The 17,984-nt window shown below is 35.1% G+C and overlaps 1 long non-coding RNA gene across 1 annotated transcript in view; it reads left to right on the top strand.

Moving 5' to 3' along the window:
• LOC111934604 (uncharacterized) overlaps positions 1 to 17,984 on the top strand; it is a 40,703-nt gene that overhangs the window by 19,517 nt on the left and 3,202 nt on the right. The window contains exon 2 of the long non-coding RNA XR_015275384.1: positions 14,840 to 17,957. This is a non-coding gene — a long non-coding RNA (uncharacterized LOC111934604). The remainder of the gene's footprint in view (positions 1 to 14,839; positions 17,958 to 17,984) is intronic.

The following is a 17,984-nucleotide window of genomic DNA, read 5'->3' as shown; positions in this document are numbered from 1 at the left end:
TTCTGTGACTCCAATATGTTGAGCTCTTTTAAACTGCTTTTGATGTTGTGGCAATTATGACTCTAAAAGGGTACAAATTACCTCTAAATTTGGAGCTAAGCAGTAGTGAAAGATAAGGTCAGTGGCTCAGTGGAGAATCCTGTTGGGAGACCTTTGAGGAAACACATGATGCCTCTAAACTACAGCTACTCTGGAGTTTACCATTTCCTTTGTTCTTCAGTGCATGAAAAAAACCCCTACTTTTGATTTACAGAAATATGATGGTGGCACTCTGGGGAGAGTTGAGAATAATGCTTGAGATGTAAGATTTTTCATCATAGTAAATGTTTCAAACTGCTGTGTACTTAAATGTGAGAAGAAGATATTCTTCTTCTAGAGTTAAATTGTGATCAGTTTAGGCTTGCTGTCTTTAGATGATGATTCTTAATAAAATGGAAACAGATATCTGTATCATGGAAAATACTAGAATTAAAATCTATTCTAATTTAAACATATTTCAGTTTCTTACACTGAAATAAGAAAAGGAATTACTTTTCAATGAACAGAGGTATGGTATAGCTAGATGATACCATTAAGAAACGTAAGTCTTCAAATGAAATACTTAGATTAGTAGAAAATTAATTATGTTTTATTCATGGGTTTATGCATGTAGCTTGAGAATGCTTGAAACATAATAAATTCTATAACGAGATTTCTAACTGAAAGCTATTTCCTGTATTTATCATGCAGTTCTGCAGTTAGTGGAAGTGATCTCAAATTAAAAAGCATATTTGTTTGTTGTCTGCAAAGTATAAATAAAAGTCTATTTAAAGGCTGTCATAGTAAATGTTACTCTCTTACATCCTTGATTTTTTGATCAATTTAGCTTCTGTAGCCTCTCTCACAACAAAATTACTGCCTTCTGATGATTTTACCCTAGATTATCCACCAAAAATGTCTTAGATAAATACTATAAATACTTATTGTTTCTGTGGTTAAATTCTAGGCCCTGTCATGGATCAAGCTGGATTCTGTTATTGATGACTGTCAAAAGTCTTTAATATAGTAGTCTTGGAGCCACATTGACCAACAGTAAACAGTTGGTACAAATGGAGAAGTCCAAGAAAAATAATTCTGTTCTTTTGTGTCTTTTATAAGGTTTAAGATTTCCAGCCAATAGAATGAAAGTTTAACAGAAGTTAGAGAGCTTTTTGGAGTGATTTTTGAATTCTGCTAAGATAATCATATGGAAGCTAATCAGTTGGAGAAAAGTAGTATTGGGAAATAATTACTATGCAAACAGAAACTATTATAATTCAAAACAGGTGAAAATGAAACCATAATTTTCCAGAAGATCAATGCAAAATACTTTCTTAGAAAATAAAATAAGTTTTTAACTGTAGATGCAGTAAGGAAAAATACTCCTTCAGTTTCATTGAAATTGATTGGTGCACCTGCAGAGAAAAGCAGTTTTATCATCTCATTATCAGTCAATTAATATTCAGGTTTAAATATGAATACTGTGACCATTAACTGTAAATGAATTATTTCATTGAAGTCTTAATAGATGAGGGAAAGTAGTCTTCTGCTGTGCTAAATGAGGTCATCTGGGGGGAAAAAATAAAAATTAGTAATTCTGTTAGGAATTTAAAAATCTTTCCACTGTTTCTGAACCTTTAAATGGATACTTTTTTAAAGCAAACTTTCATTTTGATCACATTGAAATTTACTTTATGAGTTGTGCTGGTACTGGTAAGCCTCTACATTTAGACTTTCTAATACTCAGAATGCAGAAAGACTTTTCTTGAAGTCAGAAGAGATTTCCATACAAAATGCTCAGACTGAGAGGGAATATGGGCTCAGAGGTTCCTTTGCTCTAGGTCCTTCCTCGGAGACACCAGCTCCAATTCTTATTTTGTTATTTGGTTATTGCACCAAGATTAAACTATTTTAAGGGTTAGGATGTCTGAGGCTCTGCTCAGGGAATCCTGGGGTCAAACTGGTGAGGAAACCTGGTTTGACCATGTGAAAGTGGGTGGTGTAGCTGCTAGGAGCTTCAATCCCAACAGGTGTGACTGCCAGAGTGAGTTCTGGCTGGTTGGACATTGAAGTTTTCTTAACATTAGTTCAGTGCTTTCAAGTGGGTGATGAGCTGGAAAGCCTCCACAGACACTGTGATGAACTTGTCACCAAACTTCATGCATTCTTCTTGGAGTACAAAACATCCTGGCCATATGCTCAAAACCACAGTCTTGCATTTCATGTGTAGAAGACACCAACTGCTTCAGCTGACAAAAAGAATTTACAAAGGAAAGACTTTTGTGACCCTATAGCAACTCACTGCCTTGAAGGGAGTATGTTTTGGTGTGTGATGCTCTTGAGATGTTACAGTTTATAAGTGTACCTGTTTGTTTCTCTAGAGTGTTCTTATTATTCAGAAATATGTATCATTCTAGTCAAGCATCAGTTTTACTGTCCATCATTTGAGCAGATACCTGATATCTGCCAAGCCATATGCACTGGAGTTAGTTATGTTTCTTGTGTATGAGAAGTGTAAAATTTGAGGTGAAGGCAAATTGCCCATTGATATTTGATCATTCACAACTATACAACTGCAGATGTAAATTGGGTAGAACTGAAATGTACAGAAGAGGAATAAATAGAAAACTGGTTCAATGTCTGCTTTAATCACTAGCAAGCTTTTCCCCATGATGCTTAATTATCTCATTTATCTAATCTAGTGAGGCATAAGACACTAACTGCTGCAAAAGGACCAAACAATCATTAGTAGCCTACCCCTATGGATAGGCTAGGTGGAGTAAGAGTAAACTCATTACAGTCCTTCTTAGAGATGACCTCTGTAGGCAACTGCTTAGGGAGACTATTACTGCTGATGCTTTCCCCAGCTTCTTTATTTTTAAATTGCTGTAGCAAATCCAGTTATTGATCTGAATTCCTCACACTCTGTAGCTCTATTGAATGTTCATCAGAGGGAGCTAAATCTTCTGCAAAAGATTTGTCATACTCTTTTTTTCTCTCCAGCCTAAGGCTTCATTATCTTTGTACTGCATTTGATCTGACTTCTGATGCCTGAATCTGTTGAGAAGAAGAAAAATGAAGTATCCTGTAGGTGACTTATTTGTGCATAGAATGTTTATGCCTCTTTTCAAATTTCCATTTCCTGCCCTGTGTCTTAAAATTGTGGCTAGATCAGGTGACTATACCTATCTTGAAATAGCTGAATACTTGAAAATTACAGTTAACTATTCAAAGTTACTCCACAATTGTGAAAATGAGCTGAGTAGGGTGTTCTGAGCAAGACTATTGCTCCTTTACATAAGAATTTAAAGTGATTTTTGAAATAACAGTATTAAATATTAATATCTGATCATATTTAGATTTGAATGTATAGATTTCTTTCTCTTTTCTGCTCTATGTTATCCTTCCTTCAAAATACCCATTCTAAATTCCTCTACCTTAAGTGTATTAAGGGTCTGTCAGTGTCATTTTGTGGAATCTGACACTAAAACAAGAGACAAAAACAAAATCATTATTATTTGTGTACTTATTAAAAGCTCTCTCTTTAATAAGGCAGCAGCGAGCTTGTTTATACTTATTTGATTGCATAGTTCTTGAGATAGTTTATATTTTCACTTGAGTGCAAAGGAAATATCCTTGTCAGTATATTGCTATCTATTTGTAATTCATAGTAATGTTCCAGTAATTTCCCAACTATTAACTGGAGAATTAAATAGTGAATAGGTTCTCTTGACAGCAGGAACCTGGGGATATAATAGCACATCTGCCCTTGACCCCAGTCAATTAAATGTTCCAAACAAGTAAATTACACAAAGCCAACTTTTCCCTTTTTGAGAATTTCTAATATCTTTCAGTTGGGGATGGGAAGCCCAAAACACAGACTCTGAAGATAAACATTGCACTTCAGGAACTGCAGATAGCACTTTTCCTTCTATGTTTTATATATGGATTTGTTTTTTGGTGGCTGGGGAGACAGAATTATTTCCAGTATTACCCATTTTCAGATGCTGAGCAAGCTTTCTTGTATGTGCACCCTGAAAATGTAATCCAGGCAGCCAAACCAACAGGCCACTAGATCATTGAATAAATCAGTACCACATCCATATACTTCTGTGTTTGCCTGTGCCTTCTGTTCAGCCTGTCATGGAATAAGCTAAGAGATAGGCAGCTGCTTGGTAACATTGTCATTTCAATGTGGCCAGAAAATCCTTTGATCTCTGATCTCTGATCTGTAATCATATGTACATTAAAGCTGTGAATGTGAAACTTTAGGAGCCCTTTAGGAATTCTGCAATCGCTTTCTGTTTTCTGTCCTGTTCCCCTTTCTGTTCTTGCTGTTGGCTCACAAACTTAATGAAAGTACCTTTTTAGATGTGGCAGTTGACAGTTTGTGCTGTGACACGTCATAGCAGAGCCCATAAGCTGTCCTGTGTAATGTTAGATTTGCCAAAATGTGATGTGCTAAAGGGGAAAAAGAAACCCAAAAATGTGCAGTATTATGAAAAGTAATCAGAGAAGAGACTTCTGTGATACTGAATATCTTCTCTCCAATTTCTAACTAGTAATGTAATGTGCATATTCTCCTTTGGAGCTTTGTATTAAATGTTATAGACGCAGTGTTTCTGCTGGAGAATCAAACTGTAGTGAATATTGCAGCTGGGCCTTGACCTGCTGCAACTCAAAAAGGATTTTCCTGGCTTTGACACATTGGCTGATGTGTCCACGGATTTTTAACTGATAGTGGCAAAACTCTTGCAGTTGACCCTTGGACAGTTAGAGCAGCATGTAAAACATTTGTCTCTACTCATGGTCATGATTTTATAAGTATAAAACTGGTGACAGGAATTAACTGAAGTCTGAATTTTGGGATCCAGCAACTGGAACTATCTTGAGCTTTTATTAAAAAATATAAAGGTTCACTTATGAAAAAAGAAGTTTCTGTGTATAAAATGTTTTATGTATAATATATAGAATACATACTGTATGCATTTATAAATCATGTGTATTATGTAAAGATCCCCTCTCTACTGATCCTTTAAAGCAGAAAGAAAGAGGAGGATGAAAAATAATACAGGAAGCAGCATCTGTTCTTTGTTCAATTAATCTCATTTAACAGAAATTGCTGATATAAGGTAGATGGTAGGTATTGAATAGTGATGATAAACATGCCTGAGTTAGGTAAGTCTTAGGGTGTGCCAGCACAATTAAATACAAATCAACAGATCTCTGGGACTTGTGGATGAGTTTCATAAAAGGAAATGATATAAAGTCAGTTTTCCCCTCTACCTGAGCATTGTGTATTGTGTTGGTGCTTCAGATGTGCTGTAAAAATTATTGATTTTAAAAGGCTCCTGTAGAGGAGGAAGAACAATTTCTATACTTGATATATGAAAGTTGAAAGCCTGTTTTGGAGAAAAGCTTGAAAAATTGTCATTTCAAGTTACTATCTTCTTTAGATATTTCCTTTTTATGGCTAATATGCTTTATTTTCTCCTTTTCTCTCATCTCTTCACCTTTTTTTTTTCCTGTTCTTAGCCTAGCAGCTTAGATAAATATGTGTTTTATAATTCATATTACCATAGTGGGTTCTTAAACTGCTATAAATGTAATAATGTAATTTCTGCTTGCATTTAGGAAGTACTAAAGCCTAATTCTCCCTACTAAATACCTTTTTTTAATGGAATAACCTAAACCTTGGTTTTATTTTTTAAGTTGGTCCAAATTTTCTCTATTCTTTCCTAGTTAACAGACTCTCAGCTGTAAAAGGATGCAGAAAAAAAGATTTGTTCATGTCATCTTGGATTCTCAATTCCCTTGTTTTTCCTTCTTTTCAGTAATTTTGATATTGCAGATGATATATGCCTTTCTGTAAGGCTAGATTACTAAGGAAGCAGATGTTGTGATAAATTTAGTGTTTTTGTTATTCACTAAGAATCTGCTTTTAAACAGCTGAAACCTTGCACTTCACTCTCCTACCAGCTCTGTGTCTGAGATGTTCAGGCCTCAGAATTTATTTTTCGTGTGAATAGATCAGAAGCCAGTTTAGCTGAAAAGACATGAAGGTGATACTGTCTTTGAATTCATTGGAATTCATTTCCCTCTTAAAATACTGCATATTTTTTGCTTTTAATGAAGTATCTGTGTAGGAATTAGAGTGCTGTAGCTCAAGGAATAAGAGCAATGAGTATTAGTATAGCAAAACTTTGTTGTTATGTTCTCATGTCATGTGAGAAATGTGAAGGGTATCTAGCCTATTCCTTAGTCTAATTGAATGTTTTGGTGCAACAATATTGCTGTTTGTGTTACTACAGAAGGTGAACAAATGTAAGTAACCCAGCATTCTTCTGGTATGTGTGCATACATTTGCACGTGAGTATTTGTGCTGAAATACAAACCAAATACAATATTTACTTCTTGCTTAAAAAGAACAGCTGGTAAATCTTGGCAAGTGTCAGTGAATAAACCAACAAAGTAGGTGGTAACTGTCACCCATCCTCCCATTATATGGCAATTTATGTGTCTACAACAAGGGAACTGATCAGCTGCCTGTAGTTACATCTGACACTGGATATGACAGGGATCCTAAACAAGGCTGCTTTGTTATATTGATTTTGCTCTTTGTTACATGTTCAGACAGCTGGAGCACCTCTCCTTTGCACATAGGCTGGGAGAGTTGGGCCTGTTCAGCCAGGAGAAGAGAAATCTCTGGGGAGACCTTATTATAAACCTTCTCCAAGAGAGCTGGGGAGGGACTTTCCACAAGGGCAAGTAGTGATAGTGCTCGGGGGGATGCTCTTTAAATGAGAGAGAGTAGGCTTAGCTTAGATATTAGGAAAAAATTCTGTATTGTGAGCGTGGTGAGACACTCCTACAGATTGCCCAGAGAAGCTGTGGATGCTCCATCCCTGGAAGTGCTCAAGGCCATGAGGGGACTTGGAGGAACCTGGTGGAAGGTGTCCCTGCCCAGAGCAGGGTGGCTGGAAATAACCAGTTGATCTTTAAAATTGTGCAACCCAGTATTTTGAAAACAGCTTCATACACCAAACTTGCTGGGGCTCAGGAAGTGTTCGGGCAATACTCCTACACATTGTGGGATTCTCAAGCTGTCCTGTGCAGAGTCAAGAGTCAGAGTTCCATGACCTGTGTGGGTACCTCCCAACTTGGGATAATCTGTGATTCTAAAAACTTTTAAACTGATCATTTTTAGATTCTGTTTGGAGATTAGCATTCATATGCAATTGAATATGGTGGATATTGATATATTTCATTATAATTTCCCTTTTATTTCTCTCACATTCCATGTTCTGTAATACTACCTGTATCATCCTGATGGTTTATAAATCCTAGCTGGAAAATAATTCCTGATCATTGAAAATTACATGTTTCAGGAATAGCAGGAATTTATTTTTCCCTACCTGTGGCAGATGTAATGTTTTGTTAAACTAATGTACCTGTGCGTTGTTTATCTGTAGGAATTATTTCAAATCAGGACAGGATATATGAAATTCCTGTGAGAACAGAAACTGAACTTATCTAGTTGCTCTGTATGTCACAGATATGTGTCTTATCACAAGGCACTGAACATCAGCATCTTCATGGTTTTTTAAATTTTATTTAAGTGGAGGGGATGTGAGATATAGGGTAAAATAACTTGAATCCACTTACAGTTCCCTTCCCTGTGGATAAGACATCCACTCTTAAGTGACTTAGTTTTTTCATCCCAAACTAATGCCCCAGCTTAATGCCCTAATCTTCCTTGATTTGAATGCAAGTTATGTGTGCTCAGAACCTTGCAGCATAAAGCTCTTGTAGAACCAAATCTTGATTAACAGTTTTCAGCTTGAGTTTTGTACACACTTTGTTTTACTCCAAATTGAGGTTTTGGAAGAGAAAAATCTTACTTTTCTTGTGGTATTTCTGGCAGTTGTATGACAGATTCATGCTATATTTTTCATCAGTATTAATGCTACAGGTATATCAACAACCTAAGATGTCATCTATTATCTTCATGTCTGAGAACAAGACATTTCAATGATGTGACTGAAGTACACTTAAACCATAAGATGACTGTAGCTGAATGGCATAATATGAGACTTAATTTAAACAATATGCAAACAATGCTAGTTTATAGGAATTGTTGTTGTTGTTGTAAAGATACAATAAATTTGTACTCACACTGAGGAAAAGATAGATTTGGGTGCTGTATGGCTTTGTAAACGTAAGTACTGTGGATCTTGGCTCTGATCTGATGTTTTATAGTAATATAAAATTAATCTTAACAGTTGAGTTAATTGGAAAGAAAAATGACATCAAGCCCAGGAATAAGCCTAATGAAATCCATTAAGTAACTTAATGATTACATAATTATGTCCTTTTAAATTCAGGAATGGATCACTCCAAGATTAATTTTTGCTGTCTTTGTGCACTTGAAACATTTATTGTTGAAGTGAAGGGTTACTTTTATTTGATTGGCATTTTGTCTTTTATTGTTGTTATAAAAAGCCTATCATGTTTTTGAGTAAACTTATATGACCATTATTAACATTTTAAGGAAAAGTCTGTTCAATGACAAGACTGCTGTATTTGACTGGACTTAACAATAGTGGCCTAACTGAAACCAAATATAGAATGAACCAAAATGTATGGATAGAAGGCCTTAGAGTGCTTCCATTTGAATACTTGAAGACAGAATTTTGGATGACATGCAACTGTTAAGCATAAAGATTTTTTTCTTTATGTGTAATAGCAGGCAAAATCCTGTCATTCATACCTTGTATTATACCTTAGATTCATACCTTAGATTATAATTCTACTTCCATTCTAGTTTTGTCATGAGCAACATTTTTCTACTCCTTCCCTAAGTTGAGATGAGAGGGACGTCTTTAAAGTTTGTTTATTTGTTAGCTGCTTTTACACTTCTTTGCCAGAGCACTTTAGAGCAGATTTACAAAAAACCAGTGTTGAGTATCTTGAAATATTGTTAGATTTCTAGTCTGTGTGTTCCTGTCATTGTTCAGGTAGATTTTTGTAGGAAGGGAATTTCCTAGCACAGGTATAATTGAGTACTAGTATGTTAAACCGCTGTGAAAAAATCCAAGCTAGAATTGTAAAATATCACAAACATTTTTAACATGGCAGCATACTATATTCTCTCAGTATCCTATTAGCTTACAACTGTGCATATATTATTGTCTCATTATGGTATAGGGAAAAGATTAAGTCCTTCTGCCATAACAGTATTGCATCATAACAGCACTGTGACAATAGCACCATTTTAAGGAATGCAAAGATTGAACAGACTCTGATGTGATTCCATTACCACTCCATTTGTGGTTCATATTACAATACAATTCAAAACAATTTCAGGTCACCTGTGTGGAGTGTGGAAGTTGTGGCATTGTCAATTTGATTAATTACCACTGTTATTAACAGTTCTGGAATTACTTTGATGTAATCTTATGATCAACTAATTATATCTCTCCAATTACAGGTGTGGTCACAGTGACAAATAGACTTAACTGAAGTGCTAATGCCCTTCTAATGCAAGCCCATGTAATACCACAATTTCTCATTTGGATGATGACATAATTGTCATAATAGAAGAGACAAAATAATTTCTACTTTATCAATGGCCCTAAGGAGCTGGTTTAATACAGGAAATCAGAGCATCATATAAAGGTGACTGTTGGTGATGCTTTTTAAAATCTTAAAGTTGGTTTAGGAAACTTAATGTTTGGGGGTTTTTTCCTGAATAGCAGATTAAATAAAATGGATACATTTTTATTTCACAAAACTACATTTGTATTATATTTTGCTCTGCATAAAGATACTAAAATGAAATGCTACGTGGCACTCTGTTTTTCTAGGCGTAGTGGTTATGCCAATGTACAGGTAAAACCATGTTTCACACCTATGTAGAAAAAGACAATTTCATTGTAAGGAAGTGTTCCTACTTGTTAGTACATAAAAAGAGGAAGTGTTCCTTTCTCAATAAGTAAAAATGGAACAAACTGAACATAAATTATAAAACAGTAGCAGGTCCATGTTGTGAGAAATCAAACTTGCACATGAATTTGCCATTTTAGAAAATTGGTCAACTACAAAAAAACAGACTTGAATAAAGAGCCTTGCCTTATGAAAAAGAAACAAATGTGGAATGTCAGCAAATGTCCTTTTCTGTAATTTGGAGCATTGCTGAAATTGGTCTAATGCCAGGATAGAAAAGTGCTAGAAGTTTGAGAGTGCCTGAGCTGTTAAATTGGATGTACTGTGGATATTAATAGAACATAGAGGATGTAAGTAATGAATTTAATATTGATTGAAATACCACTCTTTCAGAATCATGCCTTGGGTAACTAGTGCCTTTGAAACTAGTCTGATTTGTATAGAGCTATACATTTGAATGTTTCCTTGAAATGTTCTTTCAAATCAGTATAAATTATTGCATGTAGCTTGTGTGCCTTGATCTTTGGCTTCCTTGACAACAGGATATAGATAAATATATTTCCATAACAATTGCAGACAATGTTTAGTATCACTGCTACTTTCTGTTAGTGCTGCTTGCTGCAAGAAGAAAATATCATCACTTGATATGACTTGAAAGGAGCTTTTGTTGTAATAATTGAAGAAAAATGTGCACTGAGATGATGATCTGAAGAAAATTGATAGACAGTAAAAATGACACAGAGTAGGAGAATGCTATTTTGTAGAATTTTGAAGTTGTTCCTGGCCAGTCTTTTCAGTTAGACTTGAAGGAAACTATTTAACTAATGCAACACTGAATTCACATTAGTGCGTATTAAAACATCTAAAATGGATGCATGACAACCGTCTAATAAACAACAGCTGTTAAATTTTTAGATTTTCAAGCTTTAGTAATTTTCAAATTCAAGAGTCACAGCTTTCAGATTCTTTAATGTTACATAAGCTGATCTATACAGTAATGAGCTGTCTCATCTTCAAACTGCAAAAAAATACAATTACATTAAAAACATCGTTTAGGAATACTGGTATTTTATACATCTTAAATTTGCACTTTGTAATGCTGGTATAATATTGTGAAAATATATTTAATTATGTATAATCCTCTGAAGTGTACTGTGTAGATGACTGGATGCTAATGCAACATGGGTGATGTGAAGGCCAAGCACTAAGCGTTCCCTGTTTACAGAGAAGGTAAACCGGTAACTGATAAACTGATATTCTGGTTCTGTGCTTTAGCATTCATAAACAAAGGATCAGATCTAGGATATTGTTGTAACATCCATGTTCTCTTGGAGAATCTTGTGTAAAATTGGTTCTTTATTCACAGCATATTATTTCAAAGAGTAATAGTAAAGTAAGGCATCCCTACATGCTGTTCTGCAGATCTCCTTTTCTAGGTTCTTTTGTTATAACCTTACCTTTTCTGAGGAGAGCCAAGCAGAGATGTGCCAGTAAATTAAATATCCACGCAATTTGCTACAAGCTACAATTTTCATATGTAGCTTGTACCTCTTCGGAGCTTTAGAGTTTTTTTTACATTTCTTACATTTTTAACTCAATATTACATGATAAAGATAGAAAAGTATTATAGACTTGAAATCACTTCTGTTCCTGCCTGTTACTGTTTTGAGTCAATATTTAAGTCTTTATAGATAGAAAAATAAAAGTTTTCATGGCAATAGTTGGTAGAATTATTCAGTGCTGCCTTTCAAGTTATATTACTGATTAGCTAGATATACATGAGACCACACTTGGAAAAATTTAACAATGGAAGAAAATGTCAGGATGTGGATAAGTGGCTGAAGTTTATCTTCTCAGAATGGAATATATTTTATAGTGAAAAAAAAAAAACAACAAAAAACAACAAACCATAAATGTAACTTTGGAGTTTTGGTGATGTAAATGTAGTTTCTTTGTGCCCTGTCCATATATACTTTTAATCCTTCACCAGCTTAATAGAGAATATCTACCAGCCTGCTTAGAAATATATGTATGGCTTACAGTAAGCAGAAAACACAAATTATTCAAGTGTTGCCCTAACTATTCTGTGAAATACTTAAAACAGATGCTCAAAATGGGTTTTGCAAAATCTTATGCCAGAGTGGCTGGCTCCAGCATTAGGCCATTTTTTCACACTTAAGTATTTTTCTTTACTCCATGAATAAATCTGTATCGCTGCCCATTGCCTTACATGCTTCTTCTTTTCTTCCCAGATAAGAGAGCAGCTCTTTACAAAAGTGGATTAATTGCTTTGTTTTAGATAAGTGAGTGCAGTGTACAAGTCACAGATGTATAAAATAGGGTTAAATTGTTTGACTGTTGTATGAGAATTCTTCAGCACAAGTGGAGGGAAAACAAGCATTCAGTTCCATCCATATATAGGCATAAGCATGGAGTATATGCAATATTAAATACTAAACCCCTGAATTATCAGCAAAATTAACTTTCAAATATTTCAAGTATTTCAATTCCCTAGCATCCAAAAATGAAGGAAGTATGTGAATATAGCAATGTCAGAGCATGGAGAAAATAATTTTAATGTAAAGTGCTTACTCTTAATTGTATGAAGCTACAGCACAAAGACGAATTGGTCTAGAAATGCAATAGTTTGACAAGGATGAAAAGTAATGTGAAAGTGTCAAATATTAATACAGCTTGAGGAGCATTTACTTAATTCAGCAGTGGAAGTATTTGTGCCAGCCCTTCATTGTCAGGATTGGGGCCAGAGGTAATCTTATTTTTTTGTGCAGTGTCAGATTTCCATATGTATGATTTTTGGGCGTAATCCTTGTATGTTGCTTATTAGGAAACTGGTGGAAAAATCTACTCCATGAAATTACCTTGATGGAGCAGGATGGTGGACTAGACTTTATATAAGTGTTCCAAACTCACTTGACAACCCCACTTGCCCCCGTTTCCACTGTAGTTTGTTTCAGGCATGACCATGTTAGTATTTTGTGCTATTTGTGTCAGTGCTTTCAGGTATATGTAAGAAAGAGTATTTCTATGGAATGTGTACATATTCACAGGTCTGTGTGATATATGAAAAATATAAATGGAATAAAAATTAGGTACTCTTTTATATATGTTATTTGATATCCTGAGAAATATTCTTTGTATTAAAGTGGATAAAATAACATCTTAAGACACCTCCAAGATCATCAAGTCCAACCTATGCCCTAACACCACAACAATAGCAAAAGCATATCTTTATCAATCCAATTTATTTTGAAAAGAGTTTCATCAGTAGGAAAGTGTGACAAGCAAGTGTATATTTCTTGCTGTATTTTTCCCTATACAGGAAAGCTAAGCATGTGAGTTGTTTGGGTTTGGTTTTTTTTTTAAACAAAAGTGAACTCTAGCTTATTTAGACCTATGTGGTCCAAATGCAGGTAAAGTAACATAATTTTAAGGCCTAGACAAGAAAGGACAACATCCTTCTGTCTTGAACCATTTTTGCATCAGCCTTCCTCTCCCATACATGAATCCTGTCTGTGCTCCAGAAGGAAAGTTGTGTGATGAGACACAACTGAGTTCATGTTCCTTACCCTTTACCCTTCCTGTACCTCTTTGATATAGAGGATGAGCCCTAAGAAAAATCTCTGAAGCTTGAGATCCCACACTGGCATCCTGTGGACATGCAATTCATCACTGTCTTTCTGTTCCCCCAAAGGAACCTTACATTAGGTAGAAACAAGGGTTGTCTAAATATAGGATTGAAATAAATTTGTGGTTGATGATTTTCAGTGTTGTCCTATCCCAAGTACTTAATCTTGGCAGATGTCCTGAAGTTTGAAGATTAGAGCCCCTGCACTGCTAGACACCCAACAACTACCATGGCTACCTGTATTTCTCATTTATGATGCTTTTTGTGCAAACTTAGGTGCACATGGACCTTTGGAACCTCAGGTTTATCAGCAAGTTGAAGCCCCAACTGAGCTGGTTGAGTAGCTCTGCTTCAGGGGGAAGGTTGAACTGTGTGAGCTGCAGTCCTACCTCCCAAGCAGAGCTTCTAAACTGCATCTCCAAGCACATCTTCCTTTTACATAGCAATGTACTACTATCTTCCATGTCCTAGAAGAGATCTTTCACTTTTAGGAAAAACTGTGGTACCTGAACTTTTGCTTCTGAATGTCCTAGAAGTTAAGTGTTTAAAAAGGTGACTTAGGATTTTTAAAATGTCATCAGGGACTCAAGGAAATAAGCAGCTGGTGACACAGTGGGTTTGCAAAACAGATAAGCTTCAGAACCTATAGCCAAAATGCTTTGGAGAAGTTGAAGCCATATCTCAATGAACATATCTGTGCCTCTCAGATCAGCCCAATTCCCCATTGATAGGTCTGTGCTTGTTTTTCATAACTTCACCCTCTTCTTAGATGGAAGATGAGTGCAATAGGTGTTTCTTCTGTATAATGCATCTGTTTTGTTCGTGGTTTTCGTACGATTCTAGATTTTAGTTTTCCTTTCATCCTCAGTACCTAAATAATTTGAAATCTCATTTTTAAATTCTGCATACAACCATTATTTCTTATAATGATAATTTTCTGGGAACACTCTGTTTGCACTTGATTGTACCACAGTTAATGTACTAAACAGGTTTATCAGAGTAGCCTGGCTTCCTGATGGATATAACCTTCAATGGTTCCAAGAACAAATATTTCCTTAAACTCACTGAAAAGTGAGTTCTTGGAAATTTGGCACTCTGTTTTATACAGCTTGTTTTTATGGGTGTAATTTGCTCCTATTCCTTTAGTATTAATTTCTATTTTTTTTTGGTCACAGAAAATAGTTGCTTCAAGCAATGTGGATTTTAGCTGTGTCCTCTCTTCTGTTCCAGGGCTGCACAGGTGAAGCTGAATGAGCTGAGCCCAGCAAGCTGAGTGTGAGTTTTGGTGCAAGGAGGATGGGTTATACAGGGCAAGGTCACAAGATGTCTCTAACATGGCTACTGAAGACAGGATTTCTGCTGGAACAAGGGCAATTGGTTATTGCTAACCAAACTAAAAAAAAAAATAAATAAAAAATTAAATTAAAATGTAAAAATTTCTCAGTAATATTGTAAAAAATGTAAATATTGTAATGTTCCTATTACAATATTTTCAGACATTGTAGTGTCTGTGTGTGTTTAACCAAACAGCTTAAATCCCAGGAATACCCAGCAGATGGCAGTTTGATCAAATGTGTGTTTATTCGATTTACATAGGACTCTAAAAAGCTTTAAATATTTAACCAAATTCAAGAAAACTCTTCATCAAATCACATGCTTACAGTATTTTCAGTACATTGAAATGTATTAAACTAGCAGTCTAGCTTTCTATGGTGTTTGTTTATGTAAAATCTGATGTTTTGAGTCTTGACTTAAAACCTATAAAATTAGGATGAAACTTTACCGGTTCTTACAGTAAACGGGGAGCCAAAAATAATTTTAAAAAGCATTGAAACAATAAGCAGCAATTTTATGGTGTGTTGTACTTGGTATTTGTGAACCACTTATTTTTGTACAAAAGCCTGTCTGTATTTGGGATAGCTGGGAAGTGATGTGTGAGGGGCTCATTTTTGTGTATACAGAAATAACTGCATGTTTGCATACAACAAGTACAAATGATGGTATTAAAGCAGTAAGTTGGCCCATGTCTATACCTCGAGTGTACTGTGAAGAGAAATTTTTATACCATTCTATTATAGTTGAACACAGCTCTGTAATATGCACACTTAACCTTTAAAATACAAAAAAAATCAACTGCAACATATAGTTAAATACTGCAGCAGAATTCTGCATGTATGGGTTATTATGACTCTGCTGTTTGTTATTGTTGCTACTTAATGTTTTTCTATCCATCATTTCCCACTTATTCAAGAACAAACTAGAAATAACCCTTGCTCTTGTGCCTCTTGTCAGGGTACATGTGAATGTCTGTGTATGTAAACCTCACGTGATAGTTCTTACTGGTCGCCTTGTCGACAGTTCTACAGTATTAATTGTCATCATGTGGTAGTTACTGAGGACACGTACAAGAAAATTATGAAGAAACTTAATGAGACAGGGAAGCTGTGTAACCTCACTAAAATGTAATCCATAGTAATTATTGCAAAAGGCAATAATTGCAAGAGGCAGGGTAATCACTAGGCAAAGACTATGAAAATAATGGGGTTTTTTTCCCCTGAAAGTTTCCTTAGTTAACGACAGTTTTGGGACAAATCCAAGTAGTTGATTCCTAAATCACAGGATTCCTAAATAAGTGAATTTTATTTTGGCCAAAATATTTCCTAATTTTTGGCAATGTTTCTTTTCACATAGGAGGATTTCAAATTCTGAAAGTTTCTTGTTCCTCTGTAAATGTCTATGAAGCTGAATTTCCAAAGGCCTTTAGAATGTGATTTTAGTCTATTTTCTTGGCCAAGATATCAAGTATTGACTTTAATTACATTTCAGACTAGAAAATTGCTCCTGAATACAAATTCAATGCAAGAATAACACAATCTCTGAGCAGAGCCCTTCTCTTTACCTATTCAGTAATAACAAATGAACTTATCTGTACACAGGCAGGACACATACCTGATTTGTTGCTTTGGATTCATACTAATTTTAACTGACCTTATTATGGCAAATCTCTTCATATCTGTTACTTGGGTTCTATATTTGTTTTCATTAAACCCTTTATTTAAATATTTTACTTACTTAAATATTTATTTAAAATGCTGTAGTAACATAAATTGTAGAATCACGGGCACCCCTGAAACAGAAACAGATTGGACCTCTTCATCTTGAGAGGAAATAGAACACTCAGTAATGGCAGTAGTATTCACCCAGATTAGAAATGTTCAATTAGTGATTCAACAGACAAATTATCACCAAAGAGAATGTAGGAGAGATGGATTGGATGGGATTTTTATGCTGTTTTTGTTAACATCCCCTATATGATTACTGCCTAGGTCAGAAGTTACTCTGCATTTTTGCTGGTTTTTTCTAGACCTGACCCAGCCACAGTTCCCAGATCTCAGTTATGTGATTGACTTTCTGTTTGATGATAGGCCACTAGAATAAAATTAACTTAAAGAAAACATGATTTTTTATTACCTAATTTTAAAAGTTCTTGGTTCTGCAAAGAAGATTCAAAGGGAGTATCTCCTATCATAGAAGCCCTTGGAAGTGCTACTGTTTAGATGGGAATTCTCCAGTTTGTGTGAAGACAGTAAAAATCTTCTTAAAGTGAAAAGGAATATCTTACTCATGTTAACAGAATCCTGGACTGAATCAATATTATCTGATCTGTTACAGATTGGTTCTTTCCTTTGGCACAAGAGGTGTTAATACCTGTTATGCAAGTCCTAGGCTCTTGCACAGCCTGTGCTTAGTGTTTTCTGTTAGTCCTGCTCAGTTTTAGGGCATGGAAAGGAAGAGTTTCATCACTGGAATACACATAGTAAAGTAATATGATCAGACTCAAGCTTGACACACTGAGTAATCTGTGATATGCTAACATTTCGGTATCATGTTAGTATTGCATTAGACTAATATGACACTAATATAAAATGACAGGAAAAATGACTAATACAGTAAGACTTTCATATATTACTTTAGGGCTGCCATATCTGTCCTTTTTAATTCACCTGAAACACTGTTTAAATGCAGAATGAGAGCTGCATCTAGAGCATAGCTGGGGAAAAAACCCATTTTAGGAAAAAGGCCATTTCAAATATTGTGTAACAACTAAGATGGAAATAATCTTACAGCACTTGTGCTTTACTTACTGGGAATTACATCAATTTTTCCAAAAGGATGCAATGTGGTTGTGAACTGTAATAACTTATTTGAACAGCTGGTGTCTGCAGTGTTGATTGAAGAGAATTTTGTCTATTTTAAACTGATGACAAAATATGATTTCAATAGAAGGGACCAGAATGCTGTCCAGTGTCTGGAAAATCATCATGAAGGATAGGTTCTAGCAGTGAAGGTGCTTTCTGCAGACTATGATTTCAAT

This window comes from Cyanistes caeruleus, chromosome 12 (genome assembly GCF_971803275.1).
Source record: "Cyanistes caeruleus chromosome 12, bCyaCae1.hap1.1, whole genome shotgun sequence".
In the NCBI taxonomy this organism is placed as follows: domain Eukaryota; kingdom Metazoa; phylum Chordata; class Aves; order Passeriformes; family Paridae; genus Cyanistes; species Cyanistes caeruleus.
The sequence above is the reverse complement of the archived record's forward strand: the minus strand, read 5'-3'. Positions and strand labels throughout refer to the sequence as shown.